This window comes from Erythrolamprus reginae, chromosome 2 (assembly GCF_031021105.1).
Source record: "Erythrolamprus reginae isolate rEryReg1 chromosome 2, rEryReg1.hap1, whole genome shotgun sequence".
Classification (NCBI taxonomy): domain Eukaryota; kingdom Metazoa; phylum Chordata; class Lepidosauria; order Squamata; family Dipsadidae; genus Erythrolamprus; species Erythrolamprus reginae.
Genome location: NC_091951.1, coordinates 28,860,739 through 28,874,511, shown reverse-complemented (window position 1 = coordinate 28,874,511; position 13,773 = coordinate 28,860,739). Strand labels below are relative to the sequence as shown.

The 13,773-nt window shown below is 43.1% G+C and overlaps 1 protein-coding gene and 1 pseudogene across 1 annotated transcript in view; both read left to right on the top strand.

Annotated features, from left to right (window-relative positions):
• Positions 1-13,773, top strand: part of LOC139163051 (zinc finger protein 135-like) — a 30,716-nt gene that overhangs the window by 6,666 nt on the left and 10,277 nt on the right. The window lies entirely within an intron of this gene.
• LOC139163052 (zinc finger protein 135 pseudogene) lies at positions 8,751-12,448 on the top strand (annotated as a pseudogene).

Here is a 13,773-nt window from a genome sequence, read left to right as displayed (position 1 = left end):
TGGCAAATACTTCAAAAGAAAAGGATTTAGGGGTAGTGATTTCTGACAGTCTCAAAATGGGTGAACAGTGCAGTCAGGCGGTAGGGAAAGCAAGTAGGATGCTTGGCTGCATAGCTAGAGGTATAACAAGCAGGAAGAGGGAGATTATGATCCCGCTATATAGAGTGCTGGTGAGACCACATTTGGAATACTGTATTCAGTTCTGGAGACCTCACCTACAAAAAGATATTGACAAAATTGAACGGGTCCAAAGACGGGCTACAAGAATGGTGGAAGGTCTTAAGTATAAAACGTATCAGGAAAGACTTAATGAACTCAATCTGTATAGTCTGGAGGACAGAAGGAAAAGGGGGGACATGATCGAAACATTTAAATATATTAAAGGGTTAAATAAGGTCCAGGAGGGAAGTGTTTTTAATAGGAAAGTGAACACAAGAACAAGGGGACACAATCTGAAGTTAGTTGGGGGAAAGATCAAAAGCAACATGAGAAAATATTATTTTACTGAAAGAGTAGTAGATCCTTGGAACAAACTTCTAGCAGATGTGGTAGATACTGTAAATCCACAGTAACTGAATTTAAACATGCCTGGGATAAACATATATCCATCCTAAGATAAAATACAGAAAATAGTATAAGGGCAGACTAGATGGACCATGAGGTCTTTTTCTGCCGTCAGACTTCTATGTTTCTATGTTTCTATTTTAACTTGGCTGCAATATTTTACCTCAGTAACCGGACCGCTTGTCACAGGCTGTACTTCTCAAAGTCAGCTCAGGACAGTAATCCAGCCATACTGATCACAAAGGGCTTGCCCGATCATTTTATACTATCTCCTGGCTGGTATTTGTTTTTCCGCTCTACAAGGTGATTACCGGAGCTTGCTCCAGTCACCAGATTTTAAATCTCCCGCTCATGTCCACCATCTTACAGGCACTGGGGGCTTGCTGCCGCACCCCCCCCCAAAAAAAACAACAAAAAACCCCCCAATAGCTTCAGGCTGTGTTATCCAGTCTGTCAGCAGATTCCCTCACTTACTGGGCTGAGGAGAATCTCTATGGAGGATTTACATCAGATTTCCCAGCAGCCGATGCCATGCAAGGAGAACAAAACAAAACAACAACAAAAGCAAAGGCATCACATTCTGAGCGGAAGGCTTCTTTACCTGTTGAAATGCCTCAGTCATCCAGAGCAGGAAAGCCAAGTGACAAAAATCATGAGCGAACGCACAAACCTGACAATAAAGTGGAAAAGTGGTCATCTTTACCACCTCACTTTTCCTCAACTTCAACAGGCAAGGCCAGTCAGCTTTGGATTATGAGAGGGTGTCTCTAATTAACACAAATGTGCGGGGGGAGGCAGGTTTTAAAGCCCCAGCTCAGCAAGTGGGGCCCCCCTCAGGTGGCTTCACCCTTTGGATCCAATAACCCACCCATGGCAACTGCTTCACAGTTACAACTGCTGGTTAGTAATATAACAGCCTTGCCTACTACACCTGGCATTCAGGTAGGGCAACAACCAGGGGCTGTCCAAACAGCCCAGCCACCAATATTGGATCCTAACAACATTCAAAATATTATTGCCAATATTATACAACAGTGTATGGCTGTTTTTCCACTCTACATGGTGATTACCGGAGCTTGCTCCAGTCACCCACAAAACCAGGCCCAACCTCTGCTGAACCCGCCTCCTTTGCAACACAAATCCTTTGGAGACTTAGAGTCAGTGTTCCCTCTAATTTTTTTGGGGGGTGGGCGGAAAAGTATAGTGTCTGAGCGGCAGTCCCTTCGGGACTGGGCGGCACAGAAATAATAAATAAACAAACAAACAAAAAACCCACCCTGTTTTGCCTCAGAGAATTTCAAAATAAAATACTGTACTGTGTGTCTATAACAGTGAGCTCATAATATATTGGGCAACTCTATCAATATCAAAATGCCACTTAAATAGTTGAACTAGTTTCAAACTAGATTTTGATTTTCTTTCTTCCTTACTCCCATTCCTTTTCTTTCTCTTTTCCTTCCTCTCTTTTTTCTATCTGTTTCTCTCTCTCTCCTTCCCTCTCACTCTTTCCCTCTCGGCTTCTGGGCAGGTTTGGAAAACTCTTGAGTTGATGATGATTTTTAAGTGAGCGATTGCTCACTGCTCAGCTTAGAGGGAACTATGTAGAGGATCATAATTATTCAGATACCTCAAATAATGAGAGCCAAGCCTCAGCACTGGAGGAGGCAGAGTGCCAGGATGAGGCCCTCTCTGCTGATGAGGCTTTACTAATAGAGCAGCCTACTCCTGCAGGCCTTTTTCCACCAGCCTTATTTAAATCACTTCTCCAGAAGGCTAGCAATGCTTTTGGCCTGGCCACGCCTCCTATCACAGGAACTGGAAACAAAGCTTCTACTTCCCATTCCATATATTGCTGAACAAGTCCAGGCAGTGGCCCTTATTCCAGCTCTTCAGCTGCTCATGGATAACATTCAGAAGCAGTTCGCTGCTCCTGTGGCAGGCTCAATGCCTTCAACTTTTGACAAGAAGCATTTCAATGTCGCTCCCGCAACTTGCTCAAGCCCCTAACTGTAGATCCTCCTGTGGCTGCACCCCATTCCCAAAATTACATACTGGGGAAGTGGAGGAGTTGCTGAAGCTGGAGGATAGACGTTTAGAACAACTATTGCTTAAGACACACCATAGTTCAGCTTGGGAGGTGTGAGTATCTTCCTCTGCTTTTTTCTTTGCCAGAGTATCATTAATTTGGCTTCGCCAACTTCAGGAACAAATACCTACCTCAGAAGTTCACCAGGGCCTGAAGAAGGTGAGTGTGGCTTCACAGTTTTCAGCCTATTGTTTGGAGGTATTTTGGAGACCAAAGGAGATCATGCCTTCCTTCACCAAAAAAAAAAAAAAAAAGTGAATTCCCAGTTTACTCTTTATAATAAACGGCCCTTTTGCCAGGCTGATCAGGGGTCTAATTTTCCCCAGTCCTCTGGTCAGTATACCTCCAGAACTTTCTTTAATGACAGATCTACCAGGGGCAAAACCAAATAGACGCCCAACAAAAGGAAGTAATTCAAATTCCAAATTTACCAGAAGATACAAGTAATTATTTCGGGGATATTCCAATTGGGGGGCATTTATAGAAACATAGAAGACTGACGGCAGAAAAAGACCGCATGATCCATCTAGTCTGCCCTTATACTATTTTCTGCATTTTATCTTTTCTCCTTTTTCTCCCACATTTGGGATTCAACCACTCAAGATTTGTGAGCAGGGTTGACTGTAAAGCTTGGAATTATGTTGGAATTTATATCTATTCCCCCTCCTTGCTACCTGCAAGGTTCAGTATCCAACGATCCAATTAAAAGAAAGTCCATGGAAGATGCAATATAACACCTTCTTGATATTCAAGCTATTGAACCTGTTCCTAATGAACAGAGAGGTTCCAGTTTTTACTCTATTATTCCTTGTTCCCAAAACATCAAGGGATTGGCACCCCATTCTTGATTTGAAGCGGCTGAATTACTTTATTAAATATGAACAGTTCAAAATGTACTCCCTGAGATCTATTTTAGCCAATATTCACAAGGGTGATTTTTTAGCTTCCTTGGATTTGTCAGAAGCATACTTTCATAATTCTATTTTCCTTCCCACAGACAATATCTCCGGTTTTGTTTTGTAGGCTACCATTTCCAGCATAAGGCGCTACCATTTGGGTTGTCATCAGCCCCTAGAACATTTACCAAGTGTTGTGGTTCAGCCTGAGGCTGCTCAGGGACCAGCTGTGTCTCTGCTGGCTCCATGTCCGGAGGAGGATGACAGCGAAGAGGAGGGGGCTGAGCAGTCGGACGGGGGAGGGGAAAGTCAGGAATGGGATGAAGGAGAACAGCATGAGAGCCCTGGGGGGGGGGGCTCTCCCCAGCCAGTAGCTTGGAGTCATTAGGGGATGAAGCACAAGCCGTCATTGACATGCGACAGAGACGGTCAGATCAAAGAAAGGAGCAATTAAAGAAGTATTATCATCACTGAATTAGGAACAGCTGGGCTTGGGTGTGGTCCTCCTTAGCAGGGTTTAAAAGGCAGGCAAGCCCTTGAAGCCATGTGGAGTGTTATCAGTTGGAGTTATGGTGACCTGCTTTGTTCTCGGCGTCTCTGTTCCTGGCTTGTGGCCCAGCAGTTTGGAAGACCTGTGGGAGGTGTAGGTCTGCTATCTACAGCCTCGTCTTGGCAGCAAGAATCCTGTATTGCTGCATGGATATATTTGAAGATACAGCGTTTTCCTGTTTGTAAGGACATTTTCTGTTACCTGTGTTTTTCTTGAATTTTATAAACTGCCTTTGCCTTTTACCGGTGTGTCTGGCTTCTCTTTTTGGGTTGGTCTTGGCTTCCGGAGTGACCCAGACAGAACACCAAGGTCCTAGCCGCACATCTTAGGTCTAAGGCTATATGCCTCCAGTGCTATTTAGACATTTTGGTACAGAATTCATCTTATACGTCAGCCCTTCATCATCTACAGTTGGTAGCATTTACTTTCCAATAGCACGGTTTTATGGAAAAGAGATGTTTGGTTCCATCTCAATCCATTCAACATTTAGATACAGTCATTGATTCCAAGATAGTGTACCATGTCCCTTTCCCAAGAGAGACAGTCCAGTATTAGAGAGTTAGTTTCATGGATTCTCCATAATTCTTCAGTTTCCCTGGACATTCTTTCATCTCTCTTGAGTAAAATGATATCTTGCTTAGATATTGTTCCATGGACGCGGTTACACTCGAGGGAACTACAGTGGTTCTTACTCCCACATCAAAAAGCTGGGCAAGGATCTTCCAAGCTAAAGGTGTCACTTCCATCACAGGTAAAGCATTCGTTACACTGGTGAGGTTCTCCATTTTGGTTGGTTCCATCTTCCTGCCTCCAAATAGAGTTATAGTTACTACAAACACTAGACTGCCTGGATTGGGAGCCCACATAGAAGGGAATATTGCCCAGGATCGCTGGGGTCCTGAAGTTAACAACTGCCTCATCAACCTCTTGGAACCAGGAGCTATTTTCCTTTTAATATGTATATATTAATTTTTTCCTTTTTTAAAAAAGTACAGTCATATTTACAGATGAATCTACATCGCATATACATTCCTATCGACATTGTCTTCTAATTACTTTTAGATTTCTTGATGTTTTATTTCAGTGCTTCTTTTAAGTTTCTTTTTTTTTGTCCATTGGTACCATTTTGTCCAGGTTTCATAATAGTCCGATTCTTTTTTATTATTAAGCTCCATTGTCAATCTGTCCGTCTCTGCACAGTCGTATATTTTCTTGATGATCTCATTGTCTTCAGGTATTTGCGGATTTTTCCAGTTCTGTGCAAATACAATCCTTGCAGCTGTTGTAATATGCAAGCTTAAATATTTTACATTTTTAGAATAGTTACCTCTCATAATACCCAATAGAAAAAACTCTGGCGTATATTCTATTTTTGTATTTGTTATTTGACACAACCAATTATTTATTTTTTTCCAGTATTTTCTTGTCTCTGGACATAACCACCATAGCTGAAAGAAGGTGCCTTGAGTGTTTTTACATTTCCAACACGTTGGGCTGTAAATTTTGTGCATTTTAGCTAGTCTTTGGGGTGGAAGATGCCAACGGTATAGCATTTTATATTGGTTTTCTTTATATATTGTGGATTTTGTTAATTTAATATTTCTCTTCCAAATCTGTTCCCATTCCTCTATATATATATTGTGGCCAATGTTTTTCACCCAGGCAATCATTGTACTATGGAGCTATTTTCCTTGCCCTCGAATATTTTGCCAGTCAGTTGAGAGGACAACATGTTCTTGTACTCACTGATAACACAGTGGCTAAGGCGCACGTTAACAAGCAGGGAGGAACGTGATTGAAAGCCTTGAGACATGAGGCACTTCAGCTAGGTTTCGGGCAGAAAAATACCTTCTATCTATTGAGGCTGACCACATTTCAGGGGAAGATACCACTAAGGCAGACTGGTTAAGCCACCAAGAGGTAGACCAAACGGAATGGCGTTTACATCCAGAGGTCTTCAGGTAGGTAGCACGTAGAATGGAGCAACCACTAATCAACTTGTTTGCCACCCCACAGAACAACCAGCTGCCGCGTTTCTATTCTCGCTTTCCTTCAAGGTGAGCAGAAGTGACCAACGCCCTTCGGACATCATGGCTGCCAGTACTTCTCTACCCTTCCCTCCTTTTCCTTTGCAATCTAGAGGTCTGAAGGATTCAGCTTCTAACATTAGCAGATGGATAACAGCTACCATAAATCATGCATTCACCTTAAAGGGCAGCTGTTAAATCACTGCACTGGAGACTGCTTCAGTATTAACAAGTTTATTCCAGAAGACATAACGTAGAACGTAGCAACCAACTCCTAACAACTCCCAACTCCTAACAACTCCTAACGTAGAACGTAGCAACCAACTCCTAACAATGGCAACGGCTAATCCGTTGCCCTATTTATACCTTCTCTTAACGCGGGAACTTTTTCTGACAACCGTTTATTTTTGGCGGCAATCTAAACCCAGCCGTGTCTAAACCCAGCCATGTCTTAACCAATCAGTGATTTTTTCCCTTTATTTCTTTTAAATGAACATAACAGGAGCTCTCTCCCTTTCAACCTCACGGCTCATTCCACTCGTAGCACTTTCACTTCAGCAGCTTGGTCCACTCAGGCCTCCCTAGAGGAGATCTGCAGCTCCCTGGGCCTCCCCAACTCAATTTATTTTATTTATTTATTATTTATTTATTATTTGGATTTGTATGCCACCCCTCTCCGAAGACTCAAGGCGGCTCACAACAAGTGAAACAAATCATAATAATCCAATTAATTAAAATATTTAAAGATTTAAAAAACCCCATATACTAACAGACACACACACAAGCATACCATGTATAAATTAAACGTGCCCAGGGGGAGATGTTTAATTTCCCCATGCCTGACGGCAAAGGTGGGTCTTAAGGAGTTTACGGAAGGCAGGAAGAGTAGGGGCAGTTCTAATCTCCGGGGGGAGTTGGTTCCAGAGAGCCGGTGCCGCCAATTCTGTCATTACAGAATTGGCACCTTTACTTCAGCAGATTTGGCATTTTGTCGCCAGGTTCTGCAACAGGTGGAACAATCACATACCTCCTAGAGGTCCAGCGGGATACACATTCCTCCCCCCCCCCCGGTACTTTATACTAGCTTTGGTATGTCCCCTATCTGAAGGCTGACTCCAACTATCACAGAGAAAGGGCGTTGACTTACCTGAACGCCCCTTCTCGTAAGTTGGAGTCAGCCTTCAGTCCCACCCTTCGTTATTATGAGGAGTTGTGTTACTCTTACCGTTCCATGCTCATTTTAGTTCTGCATTTTTATTCAATGAAACACCAGGGTTTTTTTGCTCGCTGTTCAGCAGTCACTGTATCATTTATCATATCCTTGGTGTGAGTTCTTTCAGTAACTTTTTTCCCAGGAATCTTCCACGTCGAGTCTGTCGTTCCGTCTTCGTCTCAAACTGGAGATATTACATGGTGGCCGAATATGTATATTATGCTATTTTGATTGACAGACTCAGTCCTCAATGTGATTGGATGAGGAAAACCCTATCTCAAGGCTGACTCCAACTTACTAGATGGGGCGCTCAGGTAAGTCAACGCACTTTCTTTAAACCTTCACGAGTCTTCAGAGAGGGGCGGCATACAAATCTAATATATTATTATTATTATTATTATTATTATTATTATTATTATTATTATTATTATTATTATTATTATTTACAATTGAGAGAGTCCAGAAATATTTCACAAGAAAAGTCCACCACTCCTCTGCTCACAACAGAATACCTTATTCCACCAGACTTGAAATTTCGGGCTTAGAAAATTTAGAGCTACATTTTGTCCAATACACAATACATAGTGAAGACAATAGACATGAAGTATTGTATATAAAGAAAAGGATAGAAGAAAAGATATTAAAATTGAGAAGATATATGAAACAAAGAAAATATATATGATATATAAGGAGAGACAATTGGACAGGGGACGAAAGGCACACTAGTGTACTTATGTACGCCCCTACATTGCCTTTGATCTCATCTATATTTAGTTCATAAAATCATCTGCCATAATGTTTTACCTGTCAATGAATATCCCAGCTTCAAGTGCAACAACACACAAGCACAGAATAGTTTTACCTCTCAATGAATATCTCAGGTTCAAGCACCACACACAAGCACATTATGGAATCAAAATGTAAATGTCTTGAAACTCTTAACTGCAGAAAATAGGACTTCAGAAAAGAGTGATCAATGCCTGGAATGCACTTTAGGGGAAAATACCCCCCCCCCTTTTTTGTATGTTGGTCTTGTAGATATGTATGTTTTGTATTTTGTACATTGGGGTTTTTTAAATTCAATAATAATCTTAAAAAAAAAAAATTTAGGGTTCAGCACGAATCTAATCTTGATAAGCCCAGTATTATCACATTTCACTATTTCACTAGGCTCACTTGCAAAAGTCAGTTGCTAGAAGTGAAAAACGATTTGATAGCATTTATACAGTGAAAACATTTCTTGCAAACACCTTAGATAGAGACGGGACAAGAGTGTTTTACCGCCGCTATCAGGAGATGACAGTCAGATAGGAACATCTGTGCCTGAAACGTAACTAATAGAGGAGTTAAAACCATCGAGTCCGGAATTGCTAGAAAAGATCAGAGGAGAGAAGAAACACGAACTTCCTCTTCCGGAAGACCCATGGGAGGAAGGTGGGGTGCAGAGCGGCTTTTGGGCTCTTCCGAGGATCGAAGCAGCAGCTGGAAGGTGAGTTGGAGGCAGGTGGGAGGAGAGTCCGGGAGCAAGTCAGGCTGTTTGGTTTCCTCCTCGGCCTGGAAGCAGAGAAGCAAGTGGGCTGAAGCATGTCAGCTGCTGGTGCTGCAGGTTCCTCCCCTGCCCAAATTTAAGCCCACTGGTGCTGCACGCTGTGAAATTGGTGGCTGTCCCACCATGAGACAGGCCCCTGTCTTATCTTCCGGGAAGCACAATATCTACAATTATGTAATCTACCCCCAGCAGTGCAAGATAAATTTGATGATAGTCCTTTGCATTGCTAAGAATGCTTGATTGACCTAATTAAAAAACAGAATTTGAATGGATATTTGAACCTGGATCTCGATAGTTTTCTATGAATCATAAATAATTTAAGTGATTAGTATTGGGGCATGTTTGATTTTTCATTGTTGTTTTCATTGTTTTTTTCATAGATTTTCATGGGTACAGGTCTGAAAGTCTTGGAATATTCAGGTTTCTTCCTGTGTAGGTTTCAGAGATTCCTGGCGACATTTCGACGAGGTCCCACTCATCATCTTCAGGCTGGTGCTTTTGGCCTTGTGCTCCCAAGCACAAAGCCAAAAGCACCAGCCTGAAAGTGACAAGTGAGACCTCGTTGAAATGTCGCCAGGAATCACTGAAACATACACCAGGAAGAAACCTGAATATGCCAAGACCTTCAGACCTGTACCCATGAAAATCTACGAAAACATATATATACAATGAAAAATCAAACATGCCCCAATACTAAACACTTAAATTATTTATGACCTTCATATATACATATCATCTCTAATTATTTTCTGAACATTAAATTTCTATTTTTCTTTGAACCTTACAGACAAAGAGGATGGCAATAAGACCACTCGACACAATTGAAATAAAAAGCAACCTTGAAAAGGGAAGAAAATAAAACGAAAAATCAAAATATTTTCCATTTCTTTTAGAAAACCATACGATTCTCCTCCTCCTCCAGCAGCTGTTAAACAAGAGAGAGAAAATCAGGAAAGATTTCAAGCTCGAATAATTATACAGAACTCAAGGATGGGTTACATGAAAAGTAAAGGAGATTATTTTTCAATCAGCAAAAAAGGGAGATATCTGAAAGTCAATTGAGATGAAAAGGTCAGTACTAAAGTCGTGTAGAGCAGAGAGGAATGCAGGCGTCTCCCTGTGAAGAAGAAAACGGCTTGAATGAAAGCACCACTAAACAAGGCATTGTCCATATTTTTGATGTACTCAGCTGTGGAAAAGCATCATAGCTTTGCCTATTGTGGAAAACGAAGAGATTGCAAATCACAGCTGTTTATGCAATGAGCGGCTAGACAGGAGAAAAGCCATGTACTCTATCTCAATGTAGCAAAAACTGGTCAGAACGGCTGCCTTGTTATTCATGGAAGCAGAAACACAACAGGGAAGCCAGAAAAGAACTCCCAATGTGCTAAGTGCTTTAGTGAGCATGGCAACATGGTGGTATACCAGAAGACACACATGAGGGGAAAAAACATATGACTGTGCAGATTGTGTGAACATTTCATTAGAAATTCATTAGAATCTAAGGGATGCCCTCACAGGAATACCACCAGTTGAGCATCATTTCTGTGAGGAAAGCTTCAAAGAGAGAATTCCAGTCTGATAAAGTACCCACACAAAAGGCAAAACGTTTGAATGCGCTGACTGTGTGAATAGAATTCAGTCACAATTTCAGTCATGAAACACCAGAGGACTCACAGAGGAGGGAAACACTTTGAATGTCCTGACTGTAGAAAAAGATTCGGTTGCAGTTCCAAATTGGTGAAACACCAGAGGACTCACACAGGAGAGAAACCTTATGCATGTCGTGACTGTGGGAAAAGTTTTTGTCGTAGTTCCAACTTTGTGCAACACCAGAGGACTCACACAGGAGAGAAACCCTTTGAATGTCCTGTCTGTGGGAAAAGTTTTAGTTGCATTTCCACCTTGGTGCAACACCAGAGGACTCATACAGGAGAGAAACCCTTTGAATGTTCAGACTGTGGAAAAAGATTTAGTCATAATTCCAGCCTGGTGAGACACCAGAGGACTCACACAGGAGAGAAACCTTTTGAATGTCTTGACTGTGGGAAAAGTTTTTGTCAAAGTTCCAACTTGGTGCAACACCAGAGGACTCACACAGGAGAGAAACTCTTTGAATGTCCTGACTCTGGAAAAAGTTTTAGTGAGAATTTCTCCCTGGTGAAACACCAGAGGACTCACAGAGGAGAGAAACTTTTCGAATGTCCTGAGTGTGGGGAAAATTTTAATTTCAGTTCCAGCCTGGTGAGACACCAGAGGACTCACACAGGAGAGAAACCTTTTGAATGTCCTGACTGTGGGAAAAGTTTCAGTCGCAATTCCAATCTGGTGCAACACCAGAGGACTCACACAGGAGAGAAACCCTTTGAATGTCCTGACTGTGGGGAAAGTTTTAATCAAAATTCCAGTCTTGTGAAACACCAGAGGACTCACACAGGAGAGAAACCCTTTGAATGTCCTGACTGTGGAAAAAGATTTAGTTGCAGTTCCAGCCTGGTGCTACACCACAGGACTCACACAGGAGAGAAACCTTTTGAATGTCTTGACTGTGGGAAAAGTTTTTGTCGTAGTTCCAACTTGGTGCAACACCAGAGGACTCACACAGGAGAGAAACCCTTTGAATGTCCTGTCTGTGGGAAAAGTTTTAGTTGCATTTCCACCTTGGTACAACACCAGAGGACTCATACGGGAGAAAAACCCTTTGAATGTTCTCACTGTGGAAAAAGATTTAGTCATGACTCCAGCCTGGTGAGACACCAGAGGACTCACACAGGAGAGAAACCTTTTGAATGTCTTGACTGTGGGAAAAGTTTTTGTCAAAGTTCCAGTCTTGTGAAACACCAGAGGACTCACACAGGAGAAAAACCTTTTGAATGTCTTGACTGTGGGAAAGGTTTTCGTCAAAGTTCCAACCTGGTGCAACACCAGAGGACTCACACAGGAGAGAAACCCTTTGAATGTCATGACTGTGGGAAAAGTTTTAATCAAAATTCCAGTCTTATGAAACACCAGAGGACTCACATAGGAGAGAAAGCCTTTTAATGTCCTCACTGTGGAAAAAGGTTTAGTTTCAGTTCCCACCTGGTGCAACACCAGAGGACTCACACAGGAGAGAAACCCTTTGAATGTCCTGACTGTGGGAAAGATCTTAGTAATAATTCCAACCTGGTGTAAAACCAAGACTCACACAGGAAGGACAGCGTGGTAGGAGGGAAGAAGGTAAGGGGGAGAGAACAAGAAAAGTTGGATGGAAGGGAAGGAGATAGATGGAGGCTAGTAACATGAAATATAGAAGGAAAACAGATGGGAGATAAAACTAAGTGCAAATTTAAGATATTTATGATATATTGGAAAAATGTGCATGTTTGTAACATGGTGATGTGGTATATGTATAAATGTAAAGTTTTTAAAATAAAAGTAAAAAAATATGAAAAATAATGAATGTACTGTCTGTAGGAAACGTTTCAGTCAGAATTGCAACCTCGTGGTACAACAGCGGATTCACACAGAAAGAAACCATTTGAATGTCCTTTTTGTGGGAAAGATTTTAGTTATAATTCCAGCCTGGTGAGACACCAGAGGAGTCACACCATTGAGAAATCTTTGAACTGTCCAATCTGTGTATATTACTTCAAGCATAAATCATCCCTTATTGCAGTGTTTTTCAACCAGTGTGCCGCGGCACATGGTCAGGTGTGCCGCGAGCCTGGCCCGGCTGGAGCTTCCCTGGCGGTGATGACAAGTGAGCTTTTGGAGCCCAGTGGGAGGGCGCCGGCCACTGTTGCCTCTAAGCTGCATGGGCATGCGCCCGTACAGCCATTAGGTACCCCTCTCCCTGCAGAAACATTCGAAGTGGTGCAAAGCCACGCAGTCCCGAATCGCTCCCTTCTCCAGCCAGCAAAGCCGGCTGCCCAGGAAAGTGTGCCTTTAAAAAGTGCGCCGCTTTCCTAGGCAGCCGGCTTGCTGGCCGGAGAAGCAAGCAATCCAGGACGGTGTGGCTTTGCGCTGTGACGACAACGGCGCTATGGTGACGCCTTCAAAGGCCACCCTTCGTGGCGCCCCACCACCCGTTCCTGCAGGGAGAAGTCGGGCGTGCTACCGTGGATGCCTGGGAGGGCGAAGGGGTGGATGTGGCTGCTGCCTCTTAGCTGCAGAGCTGGACAGGGGTGGAAGCGAAGGTGACCGCAGAGTCCGCGCCGGGGCCATGCAAGGCCGCTGATCCAGGGGGCCGCGGACCGGCAAGCCGAACTCCACACTCTCTATTCTCTTTCTCTCTCTGTTGCCGGCATGGTGTACGAGAGAGAAAGGAGAAGAGAGAGAAAGCAAGAGAGAAAGAGAAAGAAAGCAAGAGAGAGAGAGAAAGAAAGAAAGAGAAAGAGAGAAGGAAAGCATGAGAGAGAAAGAGAGAGAGAAAGCAAGGGAGAGAGAAAGAGAAAGTGTGTGAGAGAGAAAGAAAGAGAGAAAGAGGGGGGGATGATACCCAGTTGTACATCTCCACCCCTTGTCCAGTCAACAAAGTAGTGGAAGTGATGTGCCGGTGCCTGGAGGCTGTTGGGGTCTGGATGGGTGTCAACAGACTCAAACTCAACCCTGATAAGACGGAATGGCTGTGGGTTTTGCCTCCCAAGGACAATTCCATCTGTCCGTCCATTACCCTGGGGGGGAATAATTGACCCCCTCAAGAGGGTCCGCAACTTGGGCGTCCTCCTCGATCCACAGCTCACATTAGAGAAACATCTTTCAGCTGTAGCGAGGGGGGCGTTTGCCCAGGTTCACCTGGTGCACCAGTTGCAGCCCTACTTGGACCGGGAGACACTGCTCACAATCACTCATGCCCTCATCACCTCGAGATTCGACTACTGTAACGCTCTCTACATGGGGCTACCTT